We start from the raw sequence: 24,101 nt of genomic DNA on the forward strand, positions 1-24,101 counted from the left end.
TTAGATGCCAATGAAGTAACTACTTTTTTTGGCAAATAATTTTAAAGTTCGTCTATCATCTCCTTTGGTAATCACAAGTTCAATTTCGGTGTATTTAGAAACGGATTGATATACGTATTATTCAAATCTCCTGATTTATAGCAAGTTTACACGTGTCATCCCTTAAATATTACTAATGAAATGTTCACACCAGTCTTTTGGACATGATAATTTGTACCGTCTATTATGTTTAATTTGCAGGAGATGCGTTTTATATGATTTGAAAGTTAGGTACTTCCAAAAGATGGAAAGTATGTGTATAAATTCCCTTGACGACGATTTGGAGATGATTTCCGTAGATTTTACGCCAATTGAAAGAAATTAGAGAAAAGTTGAATTGATTTATTGGCATTTAAGGGCTGTAGATTTAATCACAGCCAAATATTTCATTGGTTCGTGTCTAAATATCCAGCCCCTAAAGAATAGCAGTCAAACTTCAAAATTTTGAACATCTTGAAACCCTTTGATGCTGGGCAAAGGGAAATGTGGTATCAAATGACGTAGATTTTCATGTAGATTTCGAAAATACAATAAAATACAGGGTGTTTTATTTAAAATAAGAAAATTGCCATCCACATCCGGTAGAGCGGAAGTGAATACACGATCATGATGATATTTTCTTTCGATAGATCATGAAAAACTACCTTGGTATACAAATATATAGAATAATAGAAATTCAACCTCTTAGTGGTGGTACGTATTTGAATCACTGTGTAATTATAATACAATTACCAAATAAGAGAACTGGTCTTATTTCAGTTTAACGCCTTCCATCCCCTACAACCCGCGATAATTATTTCAACCCCATATAGTGGTGATTGTTCAACTATTTAAGATTATATCGTTTTCGAAGATAATTTACAAATCATTATTTTTTATGAACGAGAATATTTAACATTTTTTATTTGAAACTTGTATTCGGAAATGTCATTATCTAAGTGTGTCAAGCACTAGGTGGTTGAAATAGTCATTCCTTCCAGTAGAAGATGGAGGGGTTAAACGAAAGTTATATTAAACGTATATTGGGATTAATGTAATAGTTATCCGCTATCACTACTAGGGGGTTGAAAGTTGAATTATTATACAGGGTGGAGGATTTTGGACACGATAAGTTCAAGATATTTTTTCATACGACTTTTAATTATAGAGATAGATTTTTAAGTCGGTGGTGGAGTAATTTTTCCCACCATTTTCTCCTAGAGTAAGTTAAGTATAAATTTTTTATAAGCTTTTTTACAATGGAGAATAAAATTGATTTGATTTGATTTGATAAAGTATAAAATTTCGGTGAATAACATAGAATTTTCAAGTCTTCAAAATATAGGCATGTCACTTTGAAGCACTCATACAGTATACATATTTTTTATTAAAAATTTTACAAAAAAAGGAGTATATGTATCTCAGATTTGTGTAAAAGTTCATGATCTACTCTACAGTCTCTTAATTACAATATTTTTTCGAAAGTGAACTTTTAAAATGTTATGGTTGAAAAACTAAGAAACCAACCAAAATTTCGCGGGTTTTGAGGGTGGTGCAAAGGGTGGGAGGTCGAAAACTTGAATTCTTAACCACTAGTTCTTGGCCATTTACTCCATGCCTTAAAAAAATACAGTATGGGTACCTATTTGATTTAATGCGCTATTCAATTTATGATCATTTCAATTTGTTTTTTTTTCCTAACGTTCATGTTCTATTTCATTTTTCAGTTATTGGTGTTATCGCGTAGTGCAGTGGACGAGTGCAATTGTGCGGTGTTCGATCTTCCTGTGGATAATGGACCTTCGTGGGCAAGACCGATAAAATAAGGCTAAAGGGTAGGTACATTTATACTTTTAATTACAGAATTATCACAATAATTGAATGTAGCACAAATGGAATTATTTTTACAATTAAGTTCGTTAGCAAACTAATATGACCAATTTTCTAAAGTATTTCCCCTAGCCATCAAATATTTGATTAATTTCAAGTCAGGTTTGTTAATCCTGATAAAGGATTAGGACCTCCAAATCTTGACAATTTTTTTGTAATAAATTGATCGAATTTTAAATATAGCTTCGAAATTGCTTCTTTCCACATTGTAACGTAAATTTGTTCTTTGTTCCAGATTCCAGAAGGGCAGCCTTATAAAGGTAGGAATTTTCTATTATGCATGGTTTGTTGTTGCATGTGTTATTATGTGTATTTAGCAAGGGGGGAGTGATTAGTGCATACAGTGACTAAAACGAAGATCAACGACACTTCCTACCTGATCCTGGGACTGTACTAGTGAGTCTCCGCCTTTTATCTTGGTGACGATTGCAATGATTCATTGGGTAGTCTTTTTCGCGGAATTGATAATCGACTGACTTCATATCAAAGTGCAACTATGAGTTCATAGCCTTGCCAGAAATATGAAGTCCATAGATTATTTCGGCGAAATAGACTATGAAAAGGTGTTACCGTTTCCAAGTTGAAAGACGTCGAGCTCATTTACAGATACACCAAGGTCAGGTTCGTGCAAAGGTAGGTAGGTGATTGAATTTTCGCTAATTAATTAATCAATTCATCCAAACAATTGTACTGAAATGATTAATTAATAAACGAACACACTGAAACACGATATTATGATGGCCCCACTAATCTCATTGATGGTCCACAGCTCTCCGTACTACCGATCAGGATTGACCACTACTGCATTCTACAGTTCCTGTGAAGGACAACCTCCTCCTGCAATTCCACTTGAACAATCCCATGGACACGGTGAGTACGCCACTGCTTTTAACATAAACGAATTTGGTATGCTTCAAATAATTTTGTAGCAAAAGATCAAAGAATGTGTGTTTTTATAATTTACTAATCACCCAGATTTACACGAAACGCAGTGTACCTCATTACCTCATTAAATGAAAAGACGTACAGATCAATATAGTAACCAAACAATGTCATTATTATCATGTTTTAAAGGAACCCAGAAAATTCCGATTACTTCCAAAGATATGCTAGAAAAATTTGACGATTTCTTTTTATTTTTTCTGGTGTTATTTGAGCAGATACATAAAAATAAAAAACACTTTCTCATTGCCACTTTTTGAGCTCTACAAGACACCCTTGAGAGATTTTCAATACGGTTTCATCAACTTTAATTTTTTATATAGCCCGTAAAAAAGTGCATACTGTAAAGAATAACATTTTTTATTACGAATACAACAATATTCGGCACACAAAAAAAACAAAAGTGAGAAACTGTTGGTTTCAGCAGGATGGTGCACCCGCGCACAAAGCCCTAATGGTGCAAGAATACCTATCGGCCAAATTCTGGAAAGTGGAAAATGTGTCCGATAGGTATTCTCTCACGATTAGGGCGTTGTGCGCGGGTGCACCATTATGTTGAAACCAACAGTTTCCAACTTTTGTTGTTTTTGTGTGTACCGTATATATTTGTTATAAAAAATGCTACTCAATACAGTATGTACTTTTTTAGGTGATGATGATTTCTCCGAAACAAAACTTGCATTAAAAATCTCTCAACGTTTTCTTATAGAACTCAAAAAGGGGTAATGAGAAAGTGTTTTCTTTTATTTTTCTGTATCTGCTCAAATAAAATCAGAAAAAACAAAAACGAAATCGGAAAATTTCGGTTTTTCCAGCATATCTTCGACAGTAATCGGAATTTTCTGGTTTTCTTTAAAGCATGATAACTGTTTAAATGCGCAACTTTTCCCTTATTTGACGTTTGATTGTATCTCCCATGGTTTCGGAGATCCCTATCCTATGAATTGATAGACATTCTTATCTTGGACACAGTATATATCTACACCCTTTTGTATAGTAAATTGTCTTTTATTTTTGCGGTTACATTATCTACATAGTATTTTTAACTTATACAAGAAAAAGATGTAGGATTAGGTATATTCGTGTTTTTTTTTCAGACCTGGTCACCCGAATCATGCCAACTCGTCGATCACTGCAGAACGTGGCGGTCCCCTAGGCGGTCCCTGTCCAACTCGTTCAAACTTGGGGTAAGTCTTTAAGTAAACTTTAACACTTTATGAAACCTCCATCAATACAATATAACTATTCGTTTACCGAGCTAGAAAATCGGGGCCCTTTGACCAAAGGTCTTTTTATAGTCGATTGACCGGGGTAAAAAAATTAACTCGTTAAAAGCGAACACGTCATTATTTAAAGTATTTCCATTTTTAACAAGCTTATGTAAAAAAAATGCGTTTACATAATTTAAATGATTTTTGATGTTATATTCTAAACCGTAAAGGTAGTTGCACAATTTAAAGTTACTTTCAATAAAATTTATCCTAATCTTGCGATTAATATTAAATCTATACATATCAACCCTTAAAAAAACATATAAATATTATAAATGATATTAAATTTACATACAGGGGGTAATTTAAAAAAAAACGCCGCAAGCATTTTAATTGTGGTTATTTATAGCATTTTTGTAGTAATAGAAACATACTGTTTGCTCACGATTCCACTCGATGCGTATGGAGGAATGTTTCTATGGCAAGCTACAAAATTTCTAAAAATTAGCTTCTTTAATTTTGTGTGTGAAAAATTCCAATCATTGAATTTGGGGAAAAAATTCTATCAAATTCAATTAAAAAAAACATAATCGTGCCATTTAAAATATTCTCAACTATTAGTAGCACTCCTAGTAGTAATTTAACATATTTTAATTACGGTTGTTTTGTAGTAATTAAATATGGAGAGAGAGAGAGAGAGAGAGAGAGAGCATTTATTTCAACCACGAATGTGGTGTAACTGTCACACAATAACAACATAAATAAAAAACACAATAAAGTACAATAAATAATATAACTATATCTATAAAAAAGAAATGTAAATAGGTATATATATTAAAATTTATTTATATATATATATATTTTTTTTTTTTAAATATGACTAGCATTTTTGATATTCGTAAAGAAATCATCCAGTGTGTATAGCACCATTGTTTGAAAAATTTTTCTAATTTGGTTTTTAAAAGGAGCCAACATTGTAATACATTTGACATGTGCCGGAAGGACATTATAAAATCTCACCCCCATCTGTAGGTAGGACGAGTTATGCACCTTACTTTTTGATCTCATTATAGAAAAGTTATTTTTCGTTCTCGTATTATATGAGTGGTTATCACAATTTAATGAAAATAATTTTTTGTTTTTGAACACGAAACATAAACATTCAAGCACATATAATGAATAGACGGTTGCAATCTGAAAGTTTTTAAAATACGGTTTGCAGGATTCCCGTTTCTGTAGCGAAAACATTACCCTGATTGCTCTTTTTTGAACCTTAAATATGCTAGCAATTCTATAACTAGTAGCATTTCCCCATAATGAGATACCGTATCGCACCTTACTTTCAAATATTGAATAGTAGATTTGCAAAAGGGTTTTATGGTCACATAAATTTTTACAACGGGACAATGCGAAAATCGATGAATGTAATTTTGCTCTCAGATGGTCAATGTGATCTTTCCAACTAAGTTCTGTGTCTATAATAACTCCTAAGAAGGTACAGGATTGACACCTTTCTAATTGAACTGACTGGTAACGCAGTGGAGCGATATCCAAACCCATATTTTTCTTATAAAGAAGAATTTTTGTTTTTTCCAAATTGAGCAAAAGTTTATTTGCATTAAACCAATTAATAAGAGTTGATAACGCACGTTTTAAATTAATTTCTAACTCTTCTTCAACACAAGCCACACTCACACTAGTGTCATCTGCATATGTGGTGATATCACATGAAGATGGATCGAAGCAGTTAAATAGGTCATTAATAAAGATTATAAATAATATAGGACCAAGGATAGATCCTTGGGGTACACCATACTTGATTGGTTTTAATTCGGATGCAACTTCAATAATTTGTCCCGGGGAAGAAATTTTCTCAACTGCAACATATTGTGACCTATCACTAATAAAGGATCTCAATAAATTTAGCGTCACGCCTCTAATGCCATATGAGTATAGCTTGTCCAGTAACAAGTCATGATCAACCAGATCGAAAGCCTTCGACAAATCACAACTTATCGATGCTACAACCTTGCCATTATTATGCGCAGTGCGTATGTAGTGTAACATACTTTGTAAAGCTGTGGTAGTTGATTTATTTACTCTATAGCCATGTTGTGAACTATTAAACAATTTATGGGTTTCCAAAAAGGCAATTAATCTAACTTTTATGAGAGATTCTAGTATTTTCGATACGGAATTTAAGATCGAAATTGGTCTATAATTTTGTGGTTCTGATTTAGATTTTGATTTGTGAAGTGGGTTAATTTTTGCAATTTTACCATGGCTTGGAAAAGTCCCAGAAGAGAAAGAAAGGTTAATTAAGTAAATCAAAGGTTGATATATTTCATCAAACACTTCTTTATATATTTTTATAGGAATACCATCGTGACCGCAAGCTAACGTATTATTTAAATTATTTACAATATTGAACAATTCAGTTTTTGTGACAGGCAGCAAATAGAAAGAATTTGGTGATGATGGGATAACTTTTGTAGTTTCGTATGTTGGAGGTATGTTTTTTCTACATTCATGCGCAACGGAAGCAAAATAGTCATTGAAAATATTAGCAACGTGTTCAGAATTAGTAATAACCTTGCCATTTTGGTTTAAAGAAATAGATGTAGTTTTTTTGTTTGTTTATTTAGGTTTTTATTTATAATTTGCCACGTGGATTTTATTTTGTTTCTCGAATTCATTATAATTCTTTTAGTTTGCATTTTTTTTGCTTGTGCAATAACTTTTTTAAATATTTTATTGTAGCGCTTGAAGTGATCAGTGAAATTTGATTGAGGATTATTTCGCATATTTATGTAAAGCTTCCGCTTTACCTTACTAGAAGTTCGGATTCCTTTTGTCACCCAATTCCGGGTTTTCTTTCCAAGGTAATGTTTCCTTAAGGGAAAACAATTAAAAAATATAGGTTGAATAATTTTAAAGAAATGACTGGTGAACTGATCTACGTTGTGTATGGTGTATAAACGGCTCCAGTCAATCCTTTGTAGGTGGTGTTTAAATGAATTTAAATTAGTTTGATTGATAACACGTGTCCACAAGTATAGACTAGGTTTTATTCTATTAGTTTTCATAATGAATATTTGGGCGTTTTGATCCGAGAAATCTACAGAAAAATTGAAGGTGCGGTAAAAAGTACTTGGAAGGTTAGTAATAATATTGTCGATGGTTTTTGTTGCATCAAATTCAGACAAAAACTGTAGGCGCTACAGCTTTCTGCGTTTTTGAAATTACAACCTGCATATCAAGTTTTCACCAAAGTCACTAAGAAGATATTGTTGACTAAGAAGTATTCAAAATCCCCTCATTTTTTTGAAGAAAAATTTCAAATATATTTACTCTTTTCTTTGCACGTAGTGCGTATGGTCAAGTTCTATACAATAGTATGTTGAGCACTAAAAAAGCAAATATTCTCATGAAAATTTAATTATGCCGTTTATTTATTGACAATTGACTAACATTAAATTTATACCGGTCTTAAAATGGATTAATTTATAACAGTAATCATTATTTATCGCCTACAATTTATAACATAACAAAAGCGCATCGAATTTGAAACTGACTGAAATGCTATTCTCAAACCCGAATGCTTCTGAATGTTGTCGAACATTCTAGAACAAAATACGTCATACTTCTCGGAAAGATTACGTCCGATACGCCTTCATTCTTTACCTCCGACGAATAATCTGTTATGGCGCCTCGATGTCCATCGAGTTTTATGGAATATTTGCTACACTTCTTCTCTATTAAAACTATTCCGTCTCGGAACACGCAATGACGGTTATAGCGGAGACAGTCCCAGGTCCCTCTTGTTCTATGACGCGAACGTGGTGACGGTACTTGCACGACGATTTAATTAAAATAAAAAATAAATAAATAAATCAAATCAAAATTTTAAAAAAATGTTGTGTAATTATCAGTCACCACCTTTCATGGAAATGAACGTATTAACTAAGGCTGTTATGTAACGGAGCTTGACATGTACAGGTACACTCGAAGGCGAAGAATATACACAATATAACATATTTTGGCTAGGCACAACCTGTCTCATTAGATTAGAATAATACACAAATAAACAAAATTACCCCTAAGTATAACATTAACTGGATTGATAACTCATAACTCAATTTCGATTTGCGTTTTTGGGGTTTAAATTTGGTATAAATCAGCTCACATCAGCCCCTAAATATGGTCAATAAATTGAATAGCCCGTTTTCAATGATCTTAGTCGTTTTTTGCCATTTTCGTCACTTTCGGGTGCCTTGCAGTTGTACTTAAAACATTTGTCTATCATGTAAAAGTTATCAAAACGCGAAATAAAATACATATAACTCTCGCCAGGAAAGATTGCCGGTCACAGAACACTTGATCACGATCTACAATCTCTGTTTTTCGTAAGGTGCTAGCGACTTCCGGGATAGTATCGTGTCAATGTTGAACGAAAAGACTTTTTGTTCAACATTAACACGATCCTATTCCAGAAGTCGCTCACATCTTAATAAAAACAAAGATTGTAAATCGACACAAGGTGTGCTGTGACCGGCAATCTTTCCTGGCGAGAGTTATACACTACACGCCACCCTCAAGAACGTCATTATATTAAAATCCTCACTCAATATATACATTTCAACATATTTTTCTTTTCAGTAGTCGGTGTTATCGTCTTCCCAAGTGCGATTTTTGCTGCGATTGATAGTACTTTCCAGGCGAGACGGAATTGATAAGGCTAACGGGTAAGTTTTACTTTTTTAGGGCATAGCATTCTTAATCAGGGTTGACAAAACGAAAAACTCATTTAATTTGTGTCAAAAACCCACCCAACGACTTATACAAAAACCCAACACAAAAACCCATACAAAAGCCCAAAGAATTTGAGACACAAAATGAGACAAAATCGAGATAATTTTTATATAGTATTTAGTAACAAAATATAATGAAGTTTACTTGGAAACAGACAGGTACTGATAGATCAGTCTTACATTCTTATTCCTAAGCTTCAAGAACATTTTACATTAAAATATAAAATACGAAACGGCTTTTTCATTAGAAACAAAAACAAAATAAAATATATTTCACTTGGAAACAGACAGGTACTGATAGATCAGTCCATATATTCTTATTCCTAGTTTCAAAAAAAATTTACATTAAATATAAAATACAAAACGGCTTATTCATTAGGAACAAAAACCTAAAACAACTTTTTCTCTTTTTTAAAGTGGCTCATTTTTATTATTTTTATAAGCTTTTCTACTTTATCGGGCAGTCTAAGTTCAAAATTAACGTTATTTTTCTATAATTTGAGGTTAGAGTTCCGGAAATTCGACAAATACCCTAAAATTACCCAAATAGCCAAGAAAAGCACAAAAACCCAACACAAATACCCAAAACTCCACCCAAAGCATACAAAAACCCAGATTTTTGCCAACCCTGTACTTAGTGGTACAACGAAAACGAATCAGATCGAATAACCTGTAAGAAAATAGCCTTTGGCAAAAACGCGAAAAAACAGGTCGATTTTGGTTGGAAGGGATCTTTTATTTAAACATTTACACCTCTGGCATCAACCCCTTAAACAGGGTTACCTCCTTTTCAATAATGTTACATTGAGGGTTGGGTGAGTGTCGAGTAATTAGAAAGGGCTCTTAATTTCCTATACGCCTATGGTATACTTTTCAAACTCGAGCGAATGTTTTGTTCGTATAACCGTATTTATTCACCTACAAGCTTAAATATCCATTTGAATTATGTAGTCATTTGCAATTTTGTATCCTTCAAAGGACTCACTCAAATTTAAAAACTAAACCACGACCCAACATTCAATTTGAAATTAATCAAGGGGTAGCTACACTGCTTAGGGGGTTGAAGCTAGGGATGGATGTGAATTTTTAAATAAAAGTAAAAATCGATCTGTTTTTGCGTTTTTTCCTTACAAGTTTCGTTTTCGTTGTGCCACCCTGGTATAGATACGTACTAACACAGTAATTAAGTCACAAGAAACCATATTTACTGATCGCCTCTTCAGCTAAAAAATTAGTTCCCTATTTCCAAACTGGAATTGCTAGCCTGTTTTTAGTATACGTAAGACAATTTCCTCTGACACTACCCGTAAAAGATTTTATTAATTTGCCAATGTTGCATACATTATGTTTTTTATTTATATTTATCCTTTGTTCTAGAATCCAGAAGGGCAGCCTTATAAAGGTAGGATTTTTCTTTTTTTGTGTAATGTCCATGTAGTGGGGGAAAAGTGAAAAGTGAATAGTGACTCAAAAGAAGATCAACTATTTTCAGCTTATCTTTCAGAAGTAAGTGAGTTTTGACAATCTTCTACGCCCATTGATCTTGGTGACGTAAGATTGCCTGCAATGGTACTTCGAATACTCTCTTTTGCGATAGTGATGAGTTCATTTCTCTTGAATGAGTATGGCCATGAATTCATAGCCATGCCAGTTTTGTGAAGTAAACAGATTTGCTGTGCAAACGAGACTATCAAGAACTAATGCAGCCGTCGTTTCCGTTCTTAAGATAAATGTCTTGGGGGATTGTTAAACCTCATTAAAGGAAGGTAAGTGATTTAGTTTTCAGGGCAACGATGCCCTACTTATTCTATTCTATCTAAATGATCTGCTTGCAAATATGAAATGATTCTTTTCTGATCTAAACGACTATTTACCACGATACTGATTCGTGCTCTGAGCTGTACATTTAGTTTCTCTACTACTCATAAGCGTAAATTACAAAAGTCCGCGAATACAAAACCGTCTCGACAAAAGCGCCATAGTGATTTAGTGCTGGAGTTTAGTGACTTAGTGACTTAGAGGGAAGTTTGGCACCCTCAAACGGTAAGTGAATCTTCGGAGGTTCAGTGGGACCACTTGAGCGACCTTCGGTTGCCCAACGCCCCACCTCCATTTTCTTTAGAATAACTTTGTTAGTGTCGCAATTTTTAATTTCTCTTTTACTTCCTCATACCTGTACTATGTGCATCCTTGCCAAGCGCCGAACCAACTTCCTATACTTCACCTATCCTGAAAGTGGACTGCTTGACAAAGACAAGCAGGGGTGGTGGTGGGCCCCTTCCTTCCTTCCTATCCTTATTGGACACCAGCAGGAAGACAAAGCAATCCATGGAGCAGACCAGAAAGAAGCAAATGCGGCGAGTCGATTTCGTTCAAGTGGAAAGCGTGAAATCGGGACCATTTCGAACTGGACAGTCGCGACGTGGAATACTCCAAAAGACTTTGAGATTGGCAGCAAGGAAACCTTTAGACTGATAAGTACATTTCTTATCCTTGGTAATCCTGGATCCTAATCGAACAAGATTTCAGACGAGGCAGTTGGTCGAGTAGGAACTTTTACCTGATCCATCGATTTGGGGTTTAGCCATAGAGGAATCTGCGTCGAGTTTTACTGGGACACTTGCTGGTGAAAGCATACGCAATGAAGAAGTAAGTACGAAGTATATACTGCCTACTTAATATTTGATTATTTTCCATTTATGTAAAAGGGAAAAAATATTAAAATATTGCTGTGTTTCTTCATTCGCACGCAAAAAAATAAATGCTGTGCCTCACGTTGGGGGTGCAAAAATTATTTCTGTGTGCAATGGCATAAGTTCGTTAAGCAATTCAAATAACACTTGCCTACATACACAACAAATTAAACCTTGTAACAAACCCCATCTTTCAATAAACTCTATCTTTAAGAACTAACGAAAAATTGAATCTAGATCAGGGGCCAGCTGGGCTTCGAAATGCTGGAAAATTTTAACACTGACTTATAAAAATCTTGAGGTTCCGGAAATACGTAATTCAAATGACACAACACTATTTATTAAATTTTGATTTATACTGGAAATCGCCCGCTACATCGGTACGCAAACTCGACCATCCGCATCACTATTTTTCATTTTCGGCAAAGGCCTACGAAATGCGAGCACTTGTTTACATCGCACCTCCTTATCTACAAACTTTGCACATGTGCCATCGCCACAATTAAATTTTACTTTGATAATATCCCCTCATTTCGAATAGATGCAATAATTCTTTTACAAACATGTTTCTCAACTTCTGTATCTTAAATTACAAGTAAAATCTACTAAATTATTTAACAATTTCATGTAATCAGGCAAAAGAATGCAAAAAATTCACGTTAAGATATACAGGGTGCTCGTGCTGCATTAAAAAAACTTTTGGTCAGATCTGAGAAACGGTGGCCCAAACATGTTTTTTGAGTACGCCACTTGATTCTACATAAAAATATCTAAAACAGGCAGTTTTTTACCTTTTTTAATCTTACATCGGTAGTAAGATAACATCTCAAAAAGTCAAACTTTTCGTTTTGTACCCCATATTTCAGAAACAAACATAGTTAAGATTGATCCTATTTGTGGTATTAAAAACTTCACAAAAAAGTGGCACAGATTTGCGAAACTTGCAAGTCTCCATCTTTAAAAACAGCTGAGATACACTGCAGTCTCAACCGAAATATCAAACGTAGTTGTTTTTCTTAGGTAAACGTAACGGGGGAAATTTAGAAGCAGTTATGAAGCGATTATTGCGTTACATTATCATCCCGAATTGCGTTTTAATCCCTCCGAGAGAAAAAGTGACACTTTAGTTCTAGTGTATTACCTATATACCAAGAGACTAAAGTTTGTGTTTTAATCCCGAGAGTGCAGATTATTTGCCCGAAACGGGATTGGGACGCATCTTAGTCCTGTGGTTTATACGCTAATTTTGCACTCCTGTAATCTGCTACAGTAGTTTCAATGTCCAAATTTGAAGGAAAAAATTTGTTTGATTGTAGGATCAGTATACCTACCTTATCGTGCCAAATTGTAACCGTATAATAATAAATGTCAGTTTACCTTAAAGATCTTATTCAAAACTGCGGCTATGAGAAAACTACCGCCTACTACCCTCCGGGAGCAAAAGTGGGTCACTTCACCTTAAATTAATGACAAAACACGTTGATTTAATCCACGGAGTACAAATAAAATATTGACAACCACATACTTCTTTCTTAGTTTTTTTAGCGCATTTTCCAAAAGGAAAATGAACGCTATTGTCCGCACTTTGTCCATCTGTACCTCTACTAGTCCTCCAGTTTAAGCTTTTTCGTTGTGGTTTCTTTCTTATACGGTGTAGTACAGCCTACCAGAGTTCTTACTGATTCTGTGCGGAGAAAATGCGTTTTCGTCGGTCGGCAGTGACCACGTTTTTAACTTGTTTTTCTTCGGTGAACGCAACGAGATGGATAAAGATACTGATCATTCGGTTGAAACTAAATTAACCCCTATCAGACCTTAAATAGTAGCAATACATTCATACACATTTTCCTTTTGGAGAAATAATTTCAAACTAGGTTGTTTGTTTTAAATTAACGAACTGGAGGCGTCTAATTTAGGGTACTAATAATAAACTAAAAATAGCAACATACTCGCGACCAAGCTCCATAGGGGAGTCGAACTTTGGGTACCTACTTATTTTTTAATAGGATAAGTTTAAGGAATGTCAACTGTATGGTGTTTATTGATAATATTTTGTATAATATTGCACCAATTTGTTATTACGCGAGTAGAAGGCCGGCTCCCCTCCGCCATCTTGGATTCTGTGACGTCACAACGTCATGATCTTGGACTTTAAGGTCATGTGACGTCACATGGCCTTGGGGTTTCCTAAAGCCGTTACCTTTTGGACTTTCACTTTGGGATTTCCCCAGGTTGTAACCTTGGTTTTGGACTTTGGTATTGGGTTTTCCCAAACTATTATTGCAGACCCGAGCGACCGAAAGGGAGCGAGAATAGGCAGAGTCCTCCAAACTATAAACACTGTGTTATATTCAAGATCTTTTTATAACACTCACGGCCATTTGCACAAAAAAGATAATCCAGGATTATTGTTTAATCCGGTATTAAGACATTTGATTGGCTTTATACTGCAGTATGCAGCCAATCAAATGTCAAAATTCTTGTTTAAACTCAGATTTGGCATTTAATGTAGGTATTGATTATAATTCGCTGTTTGTCAAGGCTGGTGTAGGTAGTAACCATGGTCATGGAATCAACAGAATTAGGTATGGAAAATTAAGCAGCGTAAAGGACGTTACCATTGACGACGTACTTTTTAAGAAACAACGAATTTTATAATAATTTAAACGCGTTTAAATGAACCTTAGAAACGGTTTAAAATTTTTTAATTTAAGGGTGTTTGTTTATTACCGTGGTTCGGATATTACATTTAGTAATTTTCTTAGATTTTCCTAAGTAAAACGTAATGGCGACAAACAGAAGTTTTTTATGCTTGTCATTCAGTCTACTTATTGCAAGCCTTAAATTTCAGGATTAGTCGTTCTTCAAAGGTACATTTAGGATTCTTATTCTGATATTGTGCTTTTCTACACATACCAACCCTTGCGCAGGCGGTGACGGTTAGTGCGAATTTCAAATATGCCCGTCTGTATTTTTCTTCGGGCAGTTGCACTCCCGTAGCATGCGCAAGGAAAGTTTGGCCACCCGAATGTACGCCGGAAAACTGCCCAATAACAAAAATTCGCGAGGCTTTGGAATTTTTTCAATAATATGCTTAATTTTTGGGCTTTTCATTATGAAAACCAAATTAAGAATTCTAAAAAAAATAGTAAAAACCAAGTTTGGCAGAATAGCTTCCTAGCTTAAACTAGATATTAGAATACAACGTTTTTGGCAGTCTGGCATCTTTTATGACTAATTTTCACGTAATCAAAGTAACCATTTTGCAGAAAAAAATTTTAGTTTTCTAACTTTGATATTTAGCACAATTTTTGTTGATTGTACACAGAAAAAGAAAGCCGTTCCAATAATTTAATAAAAAAGTTCGATGCCGTTGTGGTGCTCCAAAATTTTTTTTCAAAAATCCGGACCGTTATTTTTCATTTCCGTTTGCCTAATATACATATCCAAATTTGCGGAGCCAACGTACGCACGTATAAATATGTACAGACGGGAAAAAATTATTTTTAAAGTTAGCTTAGAATGATCTATTACGTCGGCATTTGATGAAATTTTGACATGTCCAAAAAACGGTGACCTCAATAGCCACTTAGCTCAAACTAGGGAGCTAATTAGAAGAAAGATAAACTCAAAACCAAAATACTTACTTTTTTTACTAATTGGCGTAATATTGAATCTTTAGATGATTAAAATGCGTTGTTTGTTCTACCATTTAACGATGAAAGATAAGCTATGGCCGACTTAAAGAATAATTAATACTGTTAATAATTACATTTAAATTGAATATTAATTGACTGGTAACTAAGCCTGCTTGATTGGAATGTAAAAATAATTAATTTTATTAGCATTCTTTAGTGGATCATAGAAAAAAAATTAAGAGTAAAAAACTCTCCTTAATGATCTAAAATCCAATATGGAGCCCATTTAGCAAATTTAAATTTTTATTCATATGTCAGTAAAATTGCGTTTTACCATCGTTTTTAGGTTTCTCCTATCGAGATGAGAAATTTTCAACATTTTTTTCAATTTTTTGGAAACCGATGGTAGTTTTCTACGTGGAAATTTAATCAGCTTACAAAACCCATTTAAGACATTTTTACTATATAACGCAAGAAAGATTTTGAATTAGTGTTTCCACAAGTGCAATTGATAGTTATTTTGTGGTTGTAGGAAGATTAACTGGACGAATTGGCAAAAATTTCACTTTGCAGGTGCAGCGTATTATTATAGCATTTATAGTCTATTATCCTTGCAGCACACTTTGTAATTGAGGCTAAAATTAAATATATCATCCCTTAATCGACGCTAATAAAATGTATTCAAATGTTCTTAATTTGTTTGGCAGCAATTTTCAACGTTAGTCACCGTCCTAGGGGAATGTAGTCGAAACTGCGCAGTCCAATTTAGGGGTGTTTTGTGCAACAAATTCCTAAATATTGTGATTAAGGTTAAATCTAAGCCTATCATCCCTTAATCGACGCCATTAAAATGTTTTCACATGTTGAAAATTATAAACTAGCAATTTTTTGCGTTTTCTCGTGTATGCTCTGACATAATCCAATCTCTGCAATAAATCATTAGCGGCGCTGGTTCACGGTTTTACAAAAAAAACCCTCTCCTAATAATTACACCGCTAAGATACAGCGTAAACTGCGCTTTTGAATTTGTTTATCTGGCTTTTCCATAAGCAAATCCCCTCCAAAGTAGGTTGAAGTGTATAAAAGTGAAAAGGACCTACAAAATCGCTTAATCTCGAATTTAAACTATCCCGGTATACGTCAATTAAGTACCAGTTACAAGATTTGTGGGGTGGCGATGATTATGTGAATTCAACTATTCTCGATACCATGGGATGCAGGAGCATTGTGAAGGTATGCAATGAATAATGGCAAGACCAACAAAATATGTTATACCTACTGGTATTTGTTTACAGGAAATGAAACTTTAACATCCTCATGGACGTTTTTCTTAAAGGAGGAATTAATTATACTGGATGCAAAGCTTGCCTTATTATAAATATTAATCGTCATATAAATGAAGATAAGTACGATTCGTTGTAGTTACAATACATAATATTCACAATAATGTTATCATTTATTTATTACAATTAGTAGGGGAGCTAGCACGAAATCCACTGAACGAGAATGATCAAAATTTTAACCGATGGAGTGCCATTTTGCCCTATCAGAGTATGCTAAAATCGATCGTCTGCCGGCTCAGGTCATACGACTTAAGGCGCTGCGGGTACTTCTTGTGGTACCAATTCTGAAAGGTTGTTTTTCGAGAAAATAAGTTATACACCAAATGAAAACGTTGATAATAGCTCTTAAAAAAATATTTTAAAAAATCGCGCACATTTGATAACTCCGTAAAAAAACTATTCTTAGTCGGTTTTTCACGAACTTTGTACGGATATAACTAGGTTACCGTTGGAAGAATGAAGCTGATTTTTTTTACAGACTAATGGTAGGTACAGCCAATGACTATGAGAGTGTTTCTTTTTTAAATTTTTTCTCTAATTATAAGATATCTTATAATGTTAAGCTAATAAGATAATCTTGTACCTAATTAGAGACAAAATTTAAAAACGAAACACCGTTAAGTCATTAGTAGTACCTATCATGAGTCTGTAAAAAAAATCAGCTTCATTCGTCCCACCGTAACCTAGTTATATCCGTAGAAAGTTTGAAAAAAAAGAAATGTTGTCGCAACTAACAATTAGTTACTCCAACTAATTTTTTTAGTAGCTATAGCCTCAACAAAATTATTTGCTGTAGGAAATCAACATAACTTGTTGGAAGTAAATTTGTTCCAGTAGCTAAAACAATTATTTGTGACAAATTATACAAGTTAGTTAAGAAAGCATACCATTTTTGTTTGAGGAACTAAATAAGCTTGCAAAAAAATTTGTCCCTGTAACACGTAATGCTTAGTCGCAGCAGCATAGCGGTATTGTTATATAAACTAACGAGTATTTGCTGGACCTCCTAATTTGCCCTTTTTTATCTTTGTTGTAGTAGCATACCATTTATGCTGGAAAAACTAATAAATTGTCTCAAATGATTAGTTGGATTAACTATGAATCCTAGTTGGCACAATAAATTTTCCGATCTGTCTGCATCGTCCGCGCGTTTTGGTGATGTCAATTAAAACAAATCACTTTTTTTTTAAATACACATTTATTAAATCACTTACTGTTTACCTAACTACAAAAGAAAAACTTTTTTATCATTAACATCTCAAAAAACAAAATATAAAACACTTAAATTAAAACTTACCTACACTACATGTAAACAGCTTTTACATATACAGCGTGTTTCGAAATTCGCCCGCACGGACTATGGGCTGGTGTTATACAACGAAAACTGAATAAAAAGTTCCTCGACCAGTTTTTTCGAGTTGTCGTTGTTCGAAAAATCTAAAAATGAAAATGCCGGAAAACAAAAGATAGTTCAAAACAATTTATGGATTAAAGTTACACTTACCTTCAAACACCAAAAGTAGTTCGGGGAATCCCCATTGTTCCAATATCACCTACACTTTGTTCAGCCATTGAAAAAACATTAAAACACTAAAAGTTCGTAATGTAAATAACCGAAATTCAGTAGGTACAAGATTGACCACTTACCGTGAAAAAATGAGCTAGTAATTATGACACTGGACAGGGTCACAGAGTACTTTGTAATGATGTCCTCTCACATCTGGCTGGCACTCTGGGACATGCAAGGCAAGGTGAGATAAGCATATCCTGTCAACTACTTGGGAATTGCATGATTGCAGTATTATAAATAAAATTTTATATTATTTTCGTCCTTCAAGTTAAGGAATTTAGTATGTTGTCACAAATACAGTGGTATTAGGTTTATCAGCAAACTGCTTTTTGTTATGAAGGCATACTTTTATGTTCATGGAATCAATGCAAAATGCTCGTTGGCGCTCTTAACAAAAAATGTTTGCTATCCTCCAACAAAGTTTCATTATTAACCCCAGGAAATCGCAACTACTTGGGAAAACTAAAGCAGTAAATTATTTAGTTCTAAAAGCCATTTCTTTTTGCTGCTGCAACAATATGCATGTAGCAATTCTAAATTTGTTACCACAAGGAAGTCATTTTTTTCAGTGTACGCTTTTCTAAAAAGTTGACAAGAAATAACCGTTTTTCTCCAAAGCTAAGATTATTATAGTATTCAAATATTATATTTCGATGTTCGTTATTGATTTTCTCCGAACATTTCTGTCTACATGTTTCCTTACACGGTGCTAGTAATTTTTTCCTCCTGATTTGATTTCCATTCACTTTCTTATTAGTAATACTAACTTGTGGGTTATCTACATTTGAATTGTGTAATATCTGATTGTCGTATGGCATACTTGCTGTACTTTCAGTGAGCAACATGGGATAAATTATTTCTGCCGGAGTTTCTACTGTATTAACACTGTCTACATTATTCCGATGAGGTATACCGGCAGGTAGTAGATTCTCAGGATTGCTGCAAAGAATTTTCCGGACATCTGAATACTCGACAGACTCTGTACGACCTGATCCAAACTCCCAATTTCCAAAAGTAGGGACAACGTCTCCGTTTTCAAAGCTGCGATGTAATTTCTTCATCATTGAACCGATATCTTTATACTGAAGATCCTTCGCAGTAAAGAACTTAACGGTCTTATTTTCTTTATCAGCTTCAGGGTCATAGACGGGATCTTTATCGGAATCGTCTTCCGGTGAAGGAGTCGGGAGGGGGGTTTTCCTAGAGAAGATATTAATCATTCATTATAAATAATCCACGGATATTCAGCTACAAAATAAAATTATATTGCAAACTTTTAGTTACCTACCTTAGTAATACTTCATGTCGAGCCCTTTGTAAAATTAGAACACTTCGCCTGGACGCCATTGCACTACTAGCGGTATCCATATTTTTCAACACAAACTTCTTTAACGAACGGCCGAACCAAACTGACTTAAGTTCTACGCTTTCAGCTACCACCACCACCAGCTTGAACCAGTTGAACTGGTAGTACGGGAGTAAATTTTGAAATTGCAAGTCGACTTGCTTGTTTGTTGTGTGGTAATTAAGTACAAATATTTAGTTCATAGAATTACAAATATTTAGGTTTTGGGCATGTCGACTTACTTCGTTTTTGGATTGTAAAAGTAACATACTTGATTTTAACTTGGTAAATTTAACATATTATAATGTAAAGTAAAAAACACGCCGAAAAGTAAGTAGTTATACAATGTCGGGGTTTTAACGTATTACAATTTTAAAAGCACTGGTAGGTAGATCTTTTTGCGCTGAATCGAATGGTAATAATAGCTCAATTTTAAAGGATGTCGACTTACTTGGTTATTACTTTGTACGGGAGGGCTGGTCGTAAAGACAGAACTTTAAACGTTCACAACACATTAACACACACAATAACCATTGATAATTAAACAGCTTTTTGAAATTTAATTTAATTTAAAAAATACCCCCCTTTGTTTCAAACTGTGCAAAGAAAATTGATTGTAAGCTGCACATACTTGTGCTACAAGGGCTTGGATGTTTGTTTACTATAATGTTTTTTATTTCGATTCATTTATCGTTACTAAAAGCCCTGGAACACTTATGTGGTGTTGAAGTAAGAAAAACCAAATCTAAAATTGCAAAACAAAATCTTTTCTGCTTGTTGTGTTCATTCTTGTTATTATGAATGTCTACAGCATTAACCTCAATAAGGTACATAAGGTCTAACGGTTTAAATTCGTTTTGCACCGTTCATTTCTGCTACGCCTATGTTTTTCAGGACAATTTTATTTGTAGCCTCACTGTCATACTTGAAATTGGTCATTTTAGGTTGCTTTGCGCATGTGCTTAATTCTAAGACAAATTTATTGATCTTCTCTTCCCTTCGAAAGCTAAATAAGCCCCCCAGTACGATCATGAAATTGATAGAGGGCACCTTAACGAAGCGTCTTCAATAAAAAAATCTGCGGAAGAAACCCTAAATTTTCCACAATCTTAATTAAAAGTTCAATTCATTTCGTCGAAAGTGAGGTTATATTACTCCAAATTTCATGATTGCTTTTCAGTTGGTAGTGGTGTTCTTAACATTGGTGAGTGCCAACTTAAATTTCTTAAGAGGTTATGTTATTTTTCCACGATTTAATAAACTTTAAACAATGATATACATATTTATACAAGTGTTTTTAATTATACCAGAATAACAGTAAGTAGTTCTCTACATGATATATTGCTAAGCCGCGATTCACAAGGAAAAGGTGTTCCAAGTTAATCGATGATCGCTAACGTAGAGGCGATCCATGGAAAATGCGAGATATATTCCTTCCCTTCTCGACCGTATAAGGGGGTGGATGCTAAGCAGCGATTTATACAGAAAAGGCGTTCAAAGTTAATCGGTAGTCGATACGAACGAATTGGTATATACTCGTAAGTCGTATAACATGCAGGGGGTGCCCGGGTTTCCTCTCTCGGTGATCGATACAGAGAATTCGATCTTTGCCAGATGCAATAATGTAACCTTCTCTACGACATTCTTCTTCCCTAATACATTCAAGAGGTTAGACTGCATACGCTTCAATGTGTTATTAAAGTGTATCCACAAGTGACATGGAAGTGTCGGTGTATAAGTCGTATAAAACCTAAAATTGTATTGTATATTATGCCTGTTATACCTACTACTTTTATTATATTAACTGTTAATATACACGTTAAACCCAGCATATTTCAATTTAGTAGACGAAGAAGTTAACATAACCTCCTACAACAATTAGCTGTCACCTTTGTTAGTTATTTAACCTTATCCTGCTTATGGTTCGTTACATGGTTCTTTGTAGTGTCAGGCACCTATTCAATTCAAAAATAACAGAAAACAGTTTAAGGAATTTCTGATTTATTAAACAATTTGCAGTGATGGGCTTACGGGGTGAAAACACACCCCACTGGTATTAGGTACGATGTGTACTTACCGGATACTGTTGGGTAAAGTTTTCAAATATCTTTTGCTATCATTTCTTTCTATAGGTAACCAAATGTTACATTTACACTTAGTATTTCATTTGGGAATAAATCTTGAATTTTTGCCTCGAATGGAAATAATTCCATGGCTTATTTGAAATTATTTAACATTTTTCGTTTAGTGACCATCAACGCGACCATAGGCGTGTTGGCAACTTTTGATGTCTTATGGCTTCAATATTGTATTTTTGGTAATGCCTTTCTTTCGGGGAATACCTACCAATTCATGCGAGTGGTGCAAATAATGTTGGCATTGAATAACGAAGTCAGAATGTTGATCAAAATTCCTTACTTCTAAATTTTATAACGAAATTTAGTTAAACGTGCCAGTATCATATTTCTAATAAGGGAGTTGGAGATAGTTTAACATGCCACACTTTGACCTACACCCTGTGGTCCACCAATCGGATTATCGTAAAAAAAATTATCATCTCGTTACAGCACAAATCTTCGTCTTAACAGTGACGGAGTTACTCCGAAACAATTCAATCATTTACCATTTACTTGTATAGCAATACAAAACACTTCAGTTACTTGGACTAATGAAAAACCCAATCCCGTGCTGTCAGCAGGTGTAAGGTGTATATTGTTGGAGCAACTTTTTCATTTATATTCATTTAATATATCAATTTCTATGAGCAAGGAGCCATACGAAGGCTAATCAAATTTCAGTCGAGGTTGCTCGGTATTTTTAATTTTCAATTTTAATTAAACCTGTAGTGCCGAAAAATTCATTCGCCGAAGCCGAAACTAGAAATGGTTGGAATGTGATCATTTTTTTAGCTGTAAATATAATCCATTTGTACAAGTTAGCTACTAACTGAAAATCTTTCAAACTATTACTCTTCCTGTTCTGATTATTTTATAACGTGGAAATTAATACGTTACATTAGAATTCGCGAATCTACCGGTTTATTTAATAATTACTAATTAAACATTTACATTGTTTGTTAAAATGAACAAGTTACTTTGAACTTCAATTTTAAAGGGAAGACTTTGCATACTTTCAATTTTGTATGTACATACTTAATTAGTTTTTTTTTACTTTGTTTGAGTCCCAGTTGAATGTAAGTTGTGATGTACAAAAAATTCGGACACAAAGTAGTGAAATCCGAGGTAAAATCATTATTTTCGGTCTTTACTAACGACGAATAAAAACAAGTTTAAAGAGTCATTATGCAAATATAAATGACGAGAGCGTATTTTCCTCCTAATAATATTAATGCTAGGACCAGGAAAAAATACCGGTAGGCACGAGATCCTTACCCCATTCTCTGTCAAATGATGAGCCGCCTATCGTCGAAGTCTATACAATTTAATGAAAAATAGTGGAGCGTATACAAATACATACAAATTTTGAAATGGGCATTGGTTTTACTTTTATTAGAAGTGTCTGCATATGGAACTTTTAATAAATGCTTTCGTAAATAGCATTGCGAATTGTCTACATTAGAAATTTCATTGAATACCTTCATAAATAAAGCATACAGCATGCGTAAACAGTAATTTTGAAACCGGTTTTAGTTTTAGTTTCATTCAAGGGGCCTACATGACATTTCGTGTAACTGCTTTCATAAACAAGAACGTTGCCATTGCGCGTGCGCAAAAGCTTCAGTAAATAAGGAATTTGGCATTGCGCATGCGCAAAACCAAATTTTGCGACTGGTGTTAAATTTGTCTTTATGCCAAATGCCTATGTATAAAATGTCCTTTAAATGCCTTCATAAATAAGAAAGTTGGTATTGCGCATGCGCAAAACAACATTTTGCAAACGTCGTTAATTTTACTTATATTCATAGTGTTTACATATGAAGTTTCATTAAATATCTTCATAAATAAAAAAAGTTAGCATTGCACACGCGGTAATCAAATTTTTGACACTGCGCATACGAAAAACCAAAAAATGTCGGTATACACGGAATCCTTGGATCAAGCCCTTTCACACCTGTAAATACTACAGCAGAAATATAAAATTGATTGGGGAAAATAACTTCTTGTGGTATTAATATTTCAACCCAATTCGAAATTATGGAATTCAGAACCTTTCAAATGAGCCCTATATCGCCCAAATCGATTCAGTGGCATAGAAGGAGTACGTGTGTCGGACGGACAGACGGACGACAAAGTGCAGCCAATAGCGATGTTTCACTTTGAGGAAAATACGCTAATAAAACGCCACACATTACAGCGGGTCAAACAATATTATAAAATGTAGGAATTACAGTTGAAAGTGTTTTGGTGAAATGGATTGAAATGTTCTCATCGTTCCCGTTCCAATATCTGTGTTGTTATAGGCCTGCACGACACAATCTGGATTAGTGGTCAGATTTTGCATCCTCGGCAGCTGCAGTGCCCCCCACTGAGGCATTTGTAAGAAATGGTCCTCATGTGCTGCATTCAATCATAGGATCTGGTACGTGAGTACGTCTAAAGTGAGTGAAATAAATGGTTTCCATTAGTCATCGGCGGAAATTTGCTCAGGAAAGGTCAGCGTATCTGCTGGCAAATATTGAG

At 34.3% G+C, this 24,101-nt stretch overlaps 1 long non-coding RNA gene across 1 annotated transcript; it reads left to right on the forward strand.

Annotated features, from left to right (window-relative positions):
• The first annotated feature begins 1,743 nt into the window (after positions 1–1,743).
• Positions 1,744–11,082, forward strand: LOC116174876. The gene is made up of 5 exons (XR_004146187.1): positions 1,744–1,853; positions 2,144–2,778; positions 3,948–4,037; positions 8,721–8,806; positions 10,250–11,082. It is a non-coding gene; the product is annotated as an uncharacterized LOC116174876 (long non-coding RNA).
• Positions 11,083–24,101: the final 13,019 nt, after the last annotated feature.

The sequence above is a fragment of the Photinus pyralis genome, unplaced genomic scaffold, assembly GCF_008802855.1.
Source record: "Photinus pyralis isolate 1611_PpyrPB1 unplaced genomic scaffold, Ppyr1.3 Ppyr1.4_LG6, whole genome shotgun sequence".
NCBI lineage: Eukaryota > Metazoa > Arthropoda > Insecta > Coleoptera > Lampyridae > Photinus > Photinus pyralis.